This window comes from Urocampus carinirostris, chromosome 14 (genome assembly GCF_059441175.1).
Source record: "Urocampus carinirostris isolate Australia breed hairy pipefish chromosome 14, RoL_Ucar_1.0, whole genome shotgun sequence".
NCBI lineage: Eukaryota > Metazoa > Chordata > Actinopteri > Syngnathiformes > Syngnathidae > Urocampus > Urocampus carinirostris.
In genome coordinates, this window is record NC_142362.1 from 3,493,758 (window position 1) to 3,507,670 (window position 13,913).

Genomic DNA, 13,913 nt, shown 5'->3' on the forward strand with positions numbered 1-13,913 from the left:
AAAGAAACTAAATATGAATAAAATGATGACTCACAACACGTGGTAAGCTTTCTCTCCTGGCTTTGATCTCTGGCAAAACCAGGGTTGGGTAGGGTTACTTTAACTGGATTACTTTCAATGACTTTTGGATGACTCCAATACCAAATATGCTCATAAAAGACAAAATAAACGAAATATGAATAAAATGATGACTCACAACACATGGTAAGCTTTCTCTCCTGGCTTTGATCTCTTTGATCTCCGGCAAAACCAGGGTTGGGTAGGGTTACTTCAACTGGATTACTTTCAATTACTTTTGGATGACTCAAATACCAAATATGTTAATAAAAGACAAAAGAAACTAAATATGAATAAAATGATGACTCACAACACGTGGTAAGCTTTCTCTCCTGGCTTTGATCTCTGGCAAAACCAGGGTTGGGTAGGGTTACTTTAACTGGATTACTTTCAATGACTTTTGGATGACTCCAATACCAAATATGCTCATAAAAGACAAAATAAACGAAATATGAATAAAATGATGACTCACAACACGTGGTAAGCTTTCTCTCCTGGCTTTGATCTCTTTGATCTCCGGCAAAACGAACATAAAATGCGACAGAAACAAAATGAAAATAAATCCAAACATCATTTTGCAAAAGTCATTGAAAGTAATCCAGTTAAAGTAACCCTACCCAACACTGGTCACCAAGTACTTTTTTTTTTTTTTTTACTTTTACTCAAGTAATTCTACTTTTTTCTCTCCTACTTCAGTCATTTTATTCTGAAGTACCAGTACTGTTACTTGAGTCCAATTTTTGGCTACTACCCACCTCTATCCATGAGAGGCGGAGAGAGATAATGGGGAAGTGAGAGAGGGAAACAAGCAGAAACCAGACCAGGAGAGAAGAGCTCAGAGGTGGGAAGAGAGTTGGACCATCGCACCATCGGGATACTCTGACTTTTGCAAAGGTAAGACTTGCGTCCATCTTGAAAAATGGAGATGTTTCCCGCTGAGAGGTTATTTTCGTTATTAGTGGAAAGGGCACCCAGTTTGATATGAATTTCTAAAAAAACAACATATGTTATAACTATGTTATTACCATGTTATTACCAGGTTGATTATTGGAAGTAGCGTTACATAGACTACAATAAAGAACTGTTTTACCAGGAAATCACAATGACCCAGCACCGGTGAGCTATTTACACCACAGTTCTGTTGGGACATCAGCTGTCCCGGTTGGAAACCCAGTTTAAGAGGGTTTGAGTTGGATTTGGACATGTCGCTGTCATCTTAAAAGCATGAATGAGCATTTTGTAAATTGTTGTGAACTGTTAAAGGGACAGTGTGTCATGTTTAGTGCCTCCTAGTGGTGCAAAAGATTGGAATACGAGGCAATGTCCAATGTGAATTAGTAGTACCGAGTAGGATCAAGTAGGTATGAATTCTACTATGTACATGAAATACAGACGCTCCCCTACTCACGACCATTCGACTTACGAAAAACGGTAGATACTAAAAAAAAATTCGGGTACTGTACTGTAGTGCTTCTTTCGGCCACTGTGTGGCGCTGTGAGAGGTCACCCAGCATCCACCCTGTGGAAGAAATCCAGCTTCCTCTCCTAGTTCGTGTGTAAACATACTGTACATACTGTTGTTGTTTATATCTTGTGCACCCATTCAATATGGTTGCTGTAAAGTGTAAAGAAGAGACGAGTCGTTTCTTTTGAAATGAAAGTGGAATAAGAAAGCTTGATGCGGTTGAGAAAACCATTGGATCGCTTTTTCCCGTCCACTTTTTACCACGGAGGAGTAAGTCGCCAAACTCTTAAAGCTCATCTTCCAAAAGTAAGTTCAACTTCACTTTATTTATCTTTATAGAGCATATTATTTTACGAAATGTTTATTTTTTAGGACAAAACAATACAGTTTACTTATATAAGCCTTAAACATACGAAATATAGCACTGAAGCAACTTATGGACATATTCAACTTACGAACATTTGTAAGTAGGGCAGCGTCTGTACACATTTCTCAACCTATGTTTTATTTTATAAACAATTACAATCGGTAATATATTGGTTTTTGGGAGTACCTGTAGCAGCAAGATAGCGAACAATAATGTAAAGTCAAGTCATGTTTATTTGTGAAGCCCTTTATCACAAGGAGTCTCAAAGGGCTGCACAGATTATTGCAAACCCCAGACTATTATGACACCATCCCCTGATCTAAAACCTACATGAGGGCAAGGAAAAACTCAAAAACCCCAACATGAGGAAAATAAAGAAACCTTGAGAAGGGAGTCAGCTCCATCTAGGTGAGCCTCATGTTATGTAAAACAAATACAACTATCTTGCCCAACAACTATTGAATAAAATAACCTCCTGTGTGGGTTCAAATCCAGCTCCAGACTTCCTGTGCGGAGTTTGTATGTTCTCCCCGTGCTTGTGTGGGTCTCCTCCGGGCACTTCCACATTCCAAAAACATGCATTTCAGGTGAATTGGCCGGTCCAAATTGTCCCTAGGTGTGAATGAGTGAGCGAATTGTCTGTCCCTGTGTGCCCTGCGATTTGCTGGCAACCAGTTCAGGGTGTCCCCTGCCCACTGCCCGATGATTGCTGGGATGGGCTCCAGCACCCCCGCGACCCTACTGAGGATAAGCGGTACGGCTAATGAGATGAGATGATAGTTCATGTATTTTTGCTCATTACACACATTTTTTTAAGAAATTCAGATTTTAACCACCAGGGGGACCTTAATTATGCACAGTGTCTCTTTAAGGTCTAAAGTTGTATGCAGAACTGACGTCTATTGGCCCAATTACTCCGTGCGTGCTTTTGTCACTTGTCATCAGGATTGGGTAGGGTTACTTTAACTTGATTACTTTCAATTTCTTTTGGATACCTCCAATACCAAATATGCTAATAAAAGACAAAAGAAAGTAAATATGAGTAAAATGAAGAGTCACAACACGTGGTAAGCTTTCTCTCCTGGCTTTGATCTCTTTGATCTCCGACAAAACCAGGGTTGGGTAGGGTTACCTTAACTTGATTACTTTCAATTACTTTTGGATTACTCCAATACCAAATATGCTCATAAAAGACAAAAGAAACTAAATACAAATAAAATGATGACTCACAACACGTGGTAAGCTTTCTCTCCTGGCTTTGATCTCTTTGATCTCCAGTTAAACCAGGGTTGGGTTGGGTTACTTTAACTTGATTACTTTCAATGACTTTTGGATACCTCCAATACCAAATATGCTAATAAAAGACAAAAGAAAGTAAATAGGAATAAAATGATGACTCACAACACGTGGTAAGCTTTCTCTCCTGGCTTTGATCTCTTTGATCTCCGACAAAACCAGGGTTGGGTAGGGTTACCTTAACTTGATTACTTTCAATTACTTTTGGATTACTCCAATACCAAATATGCTAATAAAAGACAAAAGAAACTAAATACGAATAAAATGATGACTCACAACACGTGGTAAGCTTTCTCTCCTGGCTTTGATCTCTTTGATCTCCGACAAAACCAGGGTTGGGTAGGGTTACTTTAACTGGATTACTTTCAATTACTTTTGGATTACTCCAATACCAAATATGTTAATAAAGACAAAAGAAACTAAAATGAATAAAATGATGACTCACAACACGTGGTAAGCTTTCTCTCCTGGCTTTGATCTCTTTGATTTTCGACAAAACCAGGGTTGGGTAGGGTTACCTTAACTTGATTACTTTCAATTACTTTTGGTTTACTCCAATACCAAATATGCTAATGAAAGACAAAAGAAACTAAAATGAATAAAATGATGACTCACAACACGTGGTAAGCTTTCTCTCCTGGCTTTGATCTCTTTGATCTCCGACAAAACGAACATAAAACGCAACAGGAACAAAATGAAAATCAATCCAAACAGCTTGCCAGCATCGTTTTTGCCGTTCCATGTATTCCGTTACTCCCCAAGCCTGCACGAAGTGTAGTAATTCATTCCAAAAGTAATTGAAAGTAATCCAGTTAAAGTAACCCTACCCAACCCTGCTCGTCATGGAAATGATGCAATCGGATTGGTCCAAAAATCTGAATCCTGATCCCGGTTGGACCGTTCTCTGCATGCATCCACTCTCAGTTTAGCCACATTTAAGACATTTCTCGTGATGTCCAGCACTGCTAAGTCGTTTTTAACAATTTTTGTTTTCGGTAGTATTCAACAAGACTTGTTGCCAGTCTTTCATTGTCCATGCATTTATTTGTAAAACGTGTTCTGACATAAACTGTCAGGACCAGAACGGAGACAGGACCCACTTGCGTTGTGTTTCTCACAAGTTTTATTGGAAGAAAGAGAAGGGGTTGCGCCCACGATCCGGAGATTGCTTGACGCGGGATGCAGGTCGCTCTGAACGGGGAAGTGGATCGTCCGTAGCGAGCGATGGTGGTGTCGGGAACGGAAAAATGGGTCGGTAGCCGGGACAGGAGAACAAAAAACGTGGTCAGGGTCGGAAGCGAGTCAAAAGCCAGGAAAGGAGAGTAGACGTGGTCGGCGACAATGGAGATCGAAAGCCGGGACGGAAGAGTAGACGTGGTCAGGATCAAAACAGGTCGTAGCCGGAGACAGAAGGAAGCAAAAACGGGACAGGTGGGAGTCAGGGTTGAAAAAGGCTTGCCTAGTATACGCTGAGGTTCGCAGACGGACTGACAACAGGGGATTGGAAAAGGGGATTGGAAAAGGGGATTGGTTGTGTCCGGGAACTCTGTTTGACCCTCACACCACCACCCCCCCCCTCTCATCACCCCCAACCCCGGAGGACAGCAAAGTCTGTTGGTTCTTTGTTCCTTTGTGTCTTTGTTTCCTTATCCTCACTGTAAATGTGGAACTGGAGTCGTCCAATTTCGTTGTCACAGCATATCCCATGTTGTAACAATGACAATAAAGGCATATTCTTTTCTATTCTATTCTATTCTATTCTATTGGAAAACCCCCAGGATCAAAAACAGGTCAAACCCGGGGAACAGACAGGAGCAAAAAACGGGACAGGGAGGAGTCAGGGTCGAAAAAGGCTTGCTTAGTGTTAACTGAGGTTCGCAGACGGACTGACAAAAGCTGAGTCACATCAGTAATCATGACAGATGTTGTACAATGAAATCAACAAAATATTCTTTTTTTCAGAGTAAACTTTTGGAATATATATTTAGTTACACAGTTACAAATAATGACATGGTCACTGACTATTAAAAACAGTTTTTATTTCGGGAAAATACGACGGACAGTATGATGGTAGGCTAGAGTGCTACATGCTATTAAATTTTGTATGACTTGTATCATGACTTGCATAACTACGGCTATCATATTAAATACTTTTACGAATACTGTGAATAAAATAAAAATACTTTTACGAATAATGTTCATTAATCGATAATCTATATATTCTAAAACCGATCATTAGTTTAACAGACCATTTAGAAGAATAATTAATTGATTTAATTGATTTATTTATTAAGGTCTTGGGAACCTCCTGTGTGGGTTCAAATCCGGCTACCGGACTTCCTGTGCGGAGTTTGTATGTTCTCCCCATGCTTTACTCCGGTTTCCTCCCACATTCCAAAAACATGCATTTCAGGTGGATTGGTCGGTCCAAATTGTCCCTAGGTGTGAGTTGTCTGTCCCTGTGTGCCCTGCGATTGGCTGGCAACCAGTTCAGGGTGTCCCCTGCCCACTGCCCGATGATTGCTGGGATGGGCTCCAGCACCCCCACGACCCTAATGAGGATAAGCGGTGACGCTAATGAGATGAGATGAGATTTATTGTTGTCACGAAACGGGCTGGGAAGCAGGAAGTCGGAACTCATTTGCATAAACGATCCGTCACTTTAATTGAGAAAAAAAAGGACGGACCAAAAACAAAACAGGTTCAAAGGCAATCGAAATGACAAACTAGGCATTACTCAGATCAAACGGGCATGAACAGGGTTTTAACGAGGGTTAAACAATGATTTACTCCAAGAGCAATCAGTCCAATGCGTCTCAGCCGGTGTCCAGGGGCGGGGCCAGCTGGGCGCCATGACAACCGTGCAGGACATGACAATTGTACTGTGTCAGAAATATAGGTTAAACAATTATCATTATTATCAGAAATGATGGAGTGTAAAAACCATACATCTCTAAAACTATATTATCTAATCTATTAAAGGGACATTGTGTCACGTCCAGGACAAAGGGTAGACCCAAACGCGTAACATTTCTCACAAGTTTATTGAGATAGAGAGAGGAAGGGCAGCGCCCGCGATCCGGTGCTCGCTCGACGCGGGAAGCAGGTCGTTCTCGCACTCGGATTGTTATCCGAATACGGAAGTGGATCTTCAGTAGCGAGCGATGGCGGTGTCAGGGACGGAAAAACAGGTCGGTAGCTGGGACAGGGAGAGCAAAAGCGTGGTCGGGGTCGGAAACGAGTCGTAAACCAGGACGGGAAAGTAGACGTAGTCGGTATCAAAAATGGGTTGTAAGCCGGGACGGGAGAGTAGACGTGGTCGGGCTCAGAAATGGGTTGTAAGCCGGGACGGGAGAGTAGACGTGGTCGGGATCAGAAATGGGTTGTAAGCCGGGACGGGAGAGTAGACGCGGTCGGGATCAGAACTGGTCGTAGCCGGAGAGAAACGGGAGCAAAAACGGGACAGGTGGGAGTCAGGGTCGGCTTGCTTTGTATAAACAGAGGTTCGCAGATGGACTGACAAAAGGGGATTGACAGGACTGGGTTCAAATAGGGACAGGGAGCCAATCAGAGCCCGCAGGGTTTGGCGTCAAATGAGCGGGAACAGGTGATTCACATCGGTAATCATGACACCCTGCTTGTCATTAGGGTGGAACGGTGGGTCCTGAGAACCCATACATTAGAGCAGGGGTGTCGAACTCATTTGAACTCGGGGGCCACACGATAGAACAAACATTCTGTCGGGGGCCGGACTAGTAGATTGAAGAGAAAGAAAAAGAGGGATTAAAAAAATAAGAGAAAGGGAGAGGGAAAAGGAGAGAGGACAGGACAAAGAAAGAAAAAGAGAGACGGAGAGAGCGTGAGAAACAAAAGAAATAAAAAGTCAAGAGAGAGGGGGAAAAGAGAGGAGGAGGAAGAAAGAAATCCAAAGAGAAATAGAAAGACAGAGGAAAGAGAAAATAAGGCGCGAAGGGTAGGAAGAGAGAAAGAGAAAAGAGAGAAAAGGAAAAATGGAAGTTAGAGCAAAAGAGGTTAAAAGACACAGAGAGAGTAAGAGACAAAGAGCAACAAAGGAAGAGAAAAAGAGAGACACAGAGAGTGAAAGAGACAGAGTGGGAGAAACGGGGTGGAAAAGAAAGAAAGAGAGAGAAAGAGAGAGAGAGAGAGAAAAACAAAAGATAAAAAGTCGTGACAGAGGGGGAAAAGAAAGGGAGAGGAAGAAAGAAATCCAAAGAGAAATAGAAAGACAAAAGGAGAGAAAAAAGAAAAGAACGTGCAAAGGGTAGGAAGAGAGAAAGAGAAAAGAGAGAAAGGGAAAAAAGGAAGTTGGAGCAAAAGAAGTTAAAAAGACAGAGAAAAGAAAGAAACAAAAAACAACATAGGAAGAGAAAAAGGGAGACACACAGAGTGAAAGAGACTGAGACAGAGAGTGGGGGAAAAGACAGAGAGAGAGAGAGAGAGAGAGAGAGAGAGAGAGGAAAAGAAATACAAGTACAGTGTCTTTGTTCGAGGCACCTGGCTTTGGCAACATCAAGTTGACATATTCCAACCTGCAGCTTGTTTTTCTCTTGCGCTTCTCTGAGTGTTGTCTCGCGGGCTGGATTCAATCCCTTAGGGGGCCTGATCTGGCCCGCGGGCCGCCTGTTTAACACCTGTGCATTAGAGTATTCGTTACAGAGAAAATTTATAGCGAGTAGTAGTTGGTTGCAAATAGGTTGAACGTGCAACACTCGTGAAGGTGTTTTCCTTGGCTGAGCTCAACTTTTTAATCAGGCACTGACAAGAAGACGAGCGAAGATGGGCGCAGGTCGGGGAGTTTGTTGGAATTTGGAGTCGGAATTTAAGACCTGAGAGAATGACCTTGGGGCCGGATCCTTTGCAGGTGTTTGTGTTTACATGCCTCACATGTCAGGATTGACTTCTGCTGGCAGAGCACCGAAACTGCAGAATGAGACGAAGGGATTATAAGACATTGTGGTCGAGTATTCACCAGTGCATGAAGGTAAAAATACACGGGTTCCCCTGACGTTGTGTCTTAAATGCGGTATTTTGAAGTCGAGTCGAAGGAGAACGAAGTTGAGTAAAGTTAGTAGAATTTGTCGGGGAACCGGCTTCTTCGGCTCGGCTCACTAAAAGGAACCGGCTCTTTCGGGTCCTAAAGGGCTCTTCGGGTTGTTTTTGCTTCTTTAATCTCATCTCATCTCATCTCATCTCATTAGCCGTACCGCTTATCCTCATTAGGGTCGCGGGGGGTGGAGCCCATCCCAGCCATCTCCAGGCAGTGGGCAGGGGACACCCTGAACTGGTTGCCAACCAATCACCGGGCACACAGGGACAGACAACTCATTCGCTCATTCACACCTAGGGACAATTTGGACCGGCCAATTCACCTGAAATGCATGTTTTTGGAATGTGGGAGGAACCGGAGTGCCCGGAGGATACCCACGCAAGCACGGGGAGAACATACAAACTCCGCACAGGAAGTCTGGAGCTGGATTTGAACCCACGACAGGTTCCCATGACATGAACTGTGCCGCACAAGCGCTAACAACTGCGCCGCCGTGCTGCTTTTCTTTAATCCCAACATGACCAAATATTATGTAAAATGATGCACAAAATGACTTAAAAGAAGGGGGGAATAGAACAAAAAAGAAAAAAAATACCAAAATGAAAAAGGAGTGAAAAGCTGAGAAAAAAAGAAACAGAAGGAAGAGAAAAAAAAGAAGGAAAATTTAAGAAAAAAGCCAGAAAATAAGAAAATAAAGAAATGTAGGAAAAAAAGTAAATAGAGAACAAAAAGAGGTTGGGACCCATAGATTTTTGAGCATGCGAGTCCCCGGGACCCATCACTTTTCACAGCTCAAATGAACACTGAGTCCAATCATTTTTCACGGCTCTGTATGTCGAGTCGTTGGCGAAGTTGAGAAAACAGACGCTTAGCTCGCCGGGGTGCCTGTTGTCTGTCTTAATAGGACTTGGGGGTTGATGGGGGTTTATATATAGTGAGGAGCTTAGATTTTAGGAGGTTAGCATGTGTGTGTGGGCACCGTGCAGAGAAAGTCTACATTTGTGTGAGCGTGCATTCGTCTCGGGAGCTGGCGTCAGTGGACAGTCGAAGAGCTTGGCACTCCGCGTGCCAAAACGTGTGCGAGTGTGCATGTATGTTAGTGTGTGCGGCGCGGGAGTTTGCACAATCCCCCCCTGCGGACCCCCGTCCCCTCTGCTTCATTCCAGTCAGGAATCTGCCCTTTAGTTTATTAAAAGCTGGTGAAACAATGGAGGGAGGTGAGGTAAGGGGAACGAGGGGGGGGGCAAATAAAACATCGGACAGAAAATCGTCCAGCTGGCGGATTTCGTCCCCGGGGAAGACAAGCGGGGAGGTAAAGGTGTTCGTTTAGGGCAGGAGTTAGAACGGTTGGAAAAATGGATTGGTCTCTCAGGAACTGTCCTCTTATGGTTCAGATCCTACCTCTCAGATAGGACGCACTGTGTTAAATAGGGTAAAATGACATCTGAGCCCTTTAGTGATCTGCGGTGTTCCGCAGGGTTCAGTACTTGGCAGTGTTCTCGTTTGCCCGCGTCCCTGCGTCCATCATTTTTGCTGGGGACGCATTGTCTCAAATCAACGTGCGTCCCCGGGACGCAACTTTTTGGACACCAAATTGTCATTATTACCCGATTACTTTTTTTTTTTCAACAAAGATTTACTGCACTCTAAACTTTTCGTCAGGCAGATCCGCCATTGTTGTTTTGGTCTCGCGGTTCGAGATTTCGTCCGCACGCCGATCTCGACAAACGAGATCTCGTTGCTTCGAGATGACGTCATTGTTGTGGTGGTTTTCATCGATTTGAGGTGAAAATCAACACAAAATTGGTCATTTCTTCAGTGTCAGAAATAAGTCGAAACATAATGCCGAAAGTGATAACAACGGCAATAATTCCGGCACGAAAAGACATCTATCTATCTATCTATCTATCTATCTATCTATCTATCTATCTATCTATCTATCTATCTAGACATCTTTCTAGACATCTATCTATCTATCTTGACAGCTATCTATCTATCTATCTAGACATCTATCTAGACATCTATCTAGATCTATCTATCTAAATCTATCTAGACATCTATCTAGACAGCTATCTAGATCCATCTATCTATCTATCTATCTATCTATCTATCTATATATCTATCTATCTATCTATCTATCTATCTATCTATCTATCTATCTAGACATCTATCTAGACATCTATCTAGACATCTATCTATCTTTCTAGACATCTATCTATCTATCTATCTATCTATCTATCTATCTAGACATCTATCTAGACATATATCTAGACATCTATCTATCTTTCTAGACATCTATCTATCTATCTAGACATCTATCTATCCATCTAGACATCTATCTATCTAGACATCTATCTAACTATCCATATCTATCTAGATCTATCTAGATATCTATCTATCTATCCATATCTATCTAGATCTATCCAGATATCTATCTATCTATCTATCTATCTATCTATCTATCTATCTATCTATCTATCTATCTATCTATCTATCTATCTATCTATCTATCTATCTATCTATCTATCTATCTATCATGGTCATATCCCTCAAGAAGGGTGACCAACAGCAAGACAAACACATTTCTATCTTGACAGCTATCTATCTATCTATCTATCTAGACATCTATCTAGACATCTCTCTAGATCTATCTATCTAGACATGTATCTAGACAGCTATCTAGATCTATCTATCTATCTATCTATCTATCTATCTATCTATCTATCTATCTATCTATCTATCTATCTATCTATCTATCTATATATCTATCTATCTATCTAGACATCTATCTATCTTTCTAGACATCAATCTATCTTTCTAGACATCTATCTATCTATCTATCTATCTATCTATCTATCTATCTATCTATCTATCTATCTATCTATCTAGACATCTATCTAGACATATATCTAGACATCTATCTATCTTTCTAGACATCTATCTATCTATCTAGACATCTATCTATCCATCTAGACATCTATCTATCTATCCATATCTATCCATATCTATCTAGATATCTATCTATCTATCCATATCTATCTAGATCTATCTAGATCTATCTAGATATCTATCCATATCTATCTAGATCTATCTAGATATCTATCCATATCTATCTAGATCTATCTATCTATCTATCTATCTATCTATCTATCTATCTATCTATCTATCTATCTATCTATCTATCTATCTATCTATCTATCTATCTATCTATCTATCTATCTATCTATCTATCTATCTATCTATCTATCTATCTATCTATCTATCTATCTATCTATCTATCTATCTATCTATCTATCTGTCTATCTATCTATCTATCTATCTATCTATCTATCTATCTATCTATCTATCTATCTATCTATCTATCTATCTATCTATCTATCTATCTATCTATCTATCTATCATGGTCATATCCCTCAAGAAGGGTGACCAACAGCAAGACAAACACATACAATAAGAAAGCAGCCATGTCACAACACACTCCTTTGTTCAACAGCAGGGCCCGACAGCTTTCACTGGTTTACCCCTGCCGCATCATACAGGTGCCCTACCCATCCCTTAGAACGCATCCAAACATCCCACTATCCTTTTACAACACCTGACCACTCATTCCTGAGCGCTGCAAACTCTGCCTTCAAAAGTTTTGGTAGCGTAAATTCACTTTATTCTAGCAGAATTAAAAAAAAATCCCCAAGGTTACATTCCCAGCCCCACTATTTGAGAACCACTTCACCAGACAAACCTATTATTAGTGCAGATGAGCGGTAGAACTAAAGATGAATTAGATCAGGGGTGTCAAACTCATTTTAACTCGGGGGCCACATGGTAGAACAAACATTCTCTCGGGGGGCCGGACTAGTAGATTAGAGAGAAAGAAATAAGATTGAAAGAGGGAGAGAAAAAGAGAGAGGGTGGGACAAAGAAAGGGAGAAAGAGAGAGAGAGCAAGAGAGAGAGAGAGAGAATATGATAAACAAAAGAGGTAAAAAGAGGAATAGTGAGAGAGGGGGGGAGAAAGGGAGGGAAAGAAAAATCCAAAGACAAATAAACAGAAAGAGAGAAGGGTAGAAAGAGGGAGAGCAAGAGAGAGAGAAAGAGACAAAGGAAGAGAGCAAAATAAGGTAAAAAGACAGAGAGAAATAGAAAAAGAGGAACAGAGATAGAGAAAAAGAGAGACTGAAAGAGAGGACTGAAAAGGGGAGGGAAAGAGGGGAATACAAGTGCAGTGTTTGTGAGAGGCACCTGGCTATTTCAACCTGCAGCTCGTTTTTCTCTTGCGCTTCTTTGAGTGTTGTCTCGCGGGCCGGATTGAATCCCTTAGCGCACAGGTGTCAAAGGGGCGGCCCGCGGGCCAGATCAGGCCCGCTAAGGGATTGAATCCGGCCCGCGAGACAACACTCAGAGAAGCGCAAGAGAAAAACAAGCTGCAGGTTGAAATATGTCAACTAGATTTTGCCAAAGAAAGGTGCCTCAAACAAAGACACTGTACTTGTATTTCTCTCTCTCTCTCTCTCTCTCTCTCTCTCTCTCTGTCTCTCTCTCTCTCTCCCTCCTTTCCACCCCTTTTCTCCCACTCTGTCTCTTTCTCTTTCACTCTCTGTGTCTCTTCCTTTGTTGCTCTTTGTCTCTTTCTCTTTCTGTGTCTTTTTAACTTCCTTTTTTCCTTTTCTCTCTTTCCTCTTTCTCTCTTCCTACCCTTTGCATTTTCTTTTCTCTTTGCTCTCCTTTTGTCTTTCTATTTCTCTTTGGATTTCTTTCTTCCACTCCCTTTCTTTCCCCCTCTCTCACGACTTCTCTTTTTTATCTCTTTTGTTTCTCACGCTTTCTCCCTCTCTCTCTTTCTTTGTCCCGCCCTCTCTCCTTTTCCCACCCTCTTTCTCTTATTGTTTTATCTCTCTTTTTCTTTCTCTTGAATCTACTAGTCCGGCCCCCGACAGAATGTTTGTTCTATCGTGTGGCCCCCGAGTTAAAATGAGTTTGACACCCCTGCCTTAGCGGGCCTGATCTGGCCCGCGGGCCGCCTGTTTGACTCCTGTGAATTAGATGGATCCAAAATCTAAAAAAAATCTTGATAAAGAGGCACAAGTAAAACACTGACATTATGTGTCTAAATAGGAAACCATGACGTCTCCTACCAAACACATACTCACACAAACAGACGCCCACTCTCACACAAATCCTTCTCACACAAACCCTGAAATGAACACTCAAGGCAGAACTACAGCCATATGATCTCTGCAAGAGATTTGTTTCACTCAGCGGGGCGCAGGTAGAAATTTCTGCGGCCCACTTCACTTATGGCTTTTGTGTCATCGCATTTGCAAAGATGAATTTGTCCAAGAGAAAGTTATGCTGGGGTTCTATCATCATTATACTCACCTCTTCCCTGATTGGTTCCCCGTTCTTTTTAAGCTCAGTCCTTTCACTCTCCTTTTGTCAGTCCGTCAGCAAACCTCTGTTTTCACAAGGCAAGCGTTTTTGACACTGATTCCCGTCGGTCCCGTTTTGTCACCCGTTTTCCACTCGTCCGTTTCTGATTTCCCCGTTTGTCTCCGGCTACGACCCGTTTTTTTGACCCCGACCACGTTTTAAGCTCACATCCCGGCTAACGACCCGTTTTTCGACCCCGACCACGTTCTGCTCTCCTGTCCTGGCTATCGACCG

At 42.0% G+C, this 13,913-nt stretch overlaps 1 protein-coding gene across 1 annotated transcript in view; it reads left to right on the plus strand.

Annotated features, from left to right (window-relative positions):
* Window positions 1-856: 856 nt before the first annotated feature.
* Window positions 857-13,913, plus strand: part of ndp (norrin cystine knot growth factor NDP) — a 42,641-nt gene continuing 29,584 nt past the window's right edge. Inside the window, exon 1 of the mRNA XM_088352235.1 lies at window positions 857-951. The gene's annotated coding sequence lies outside the window, so the exon portion shown is untranslated. The remainder of the gene's footprint in view (window positions 952-13,913) is intronic.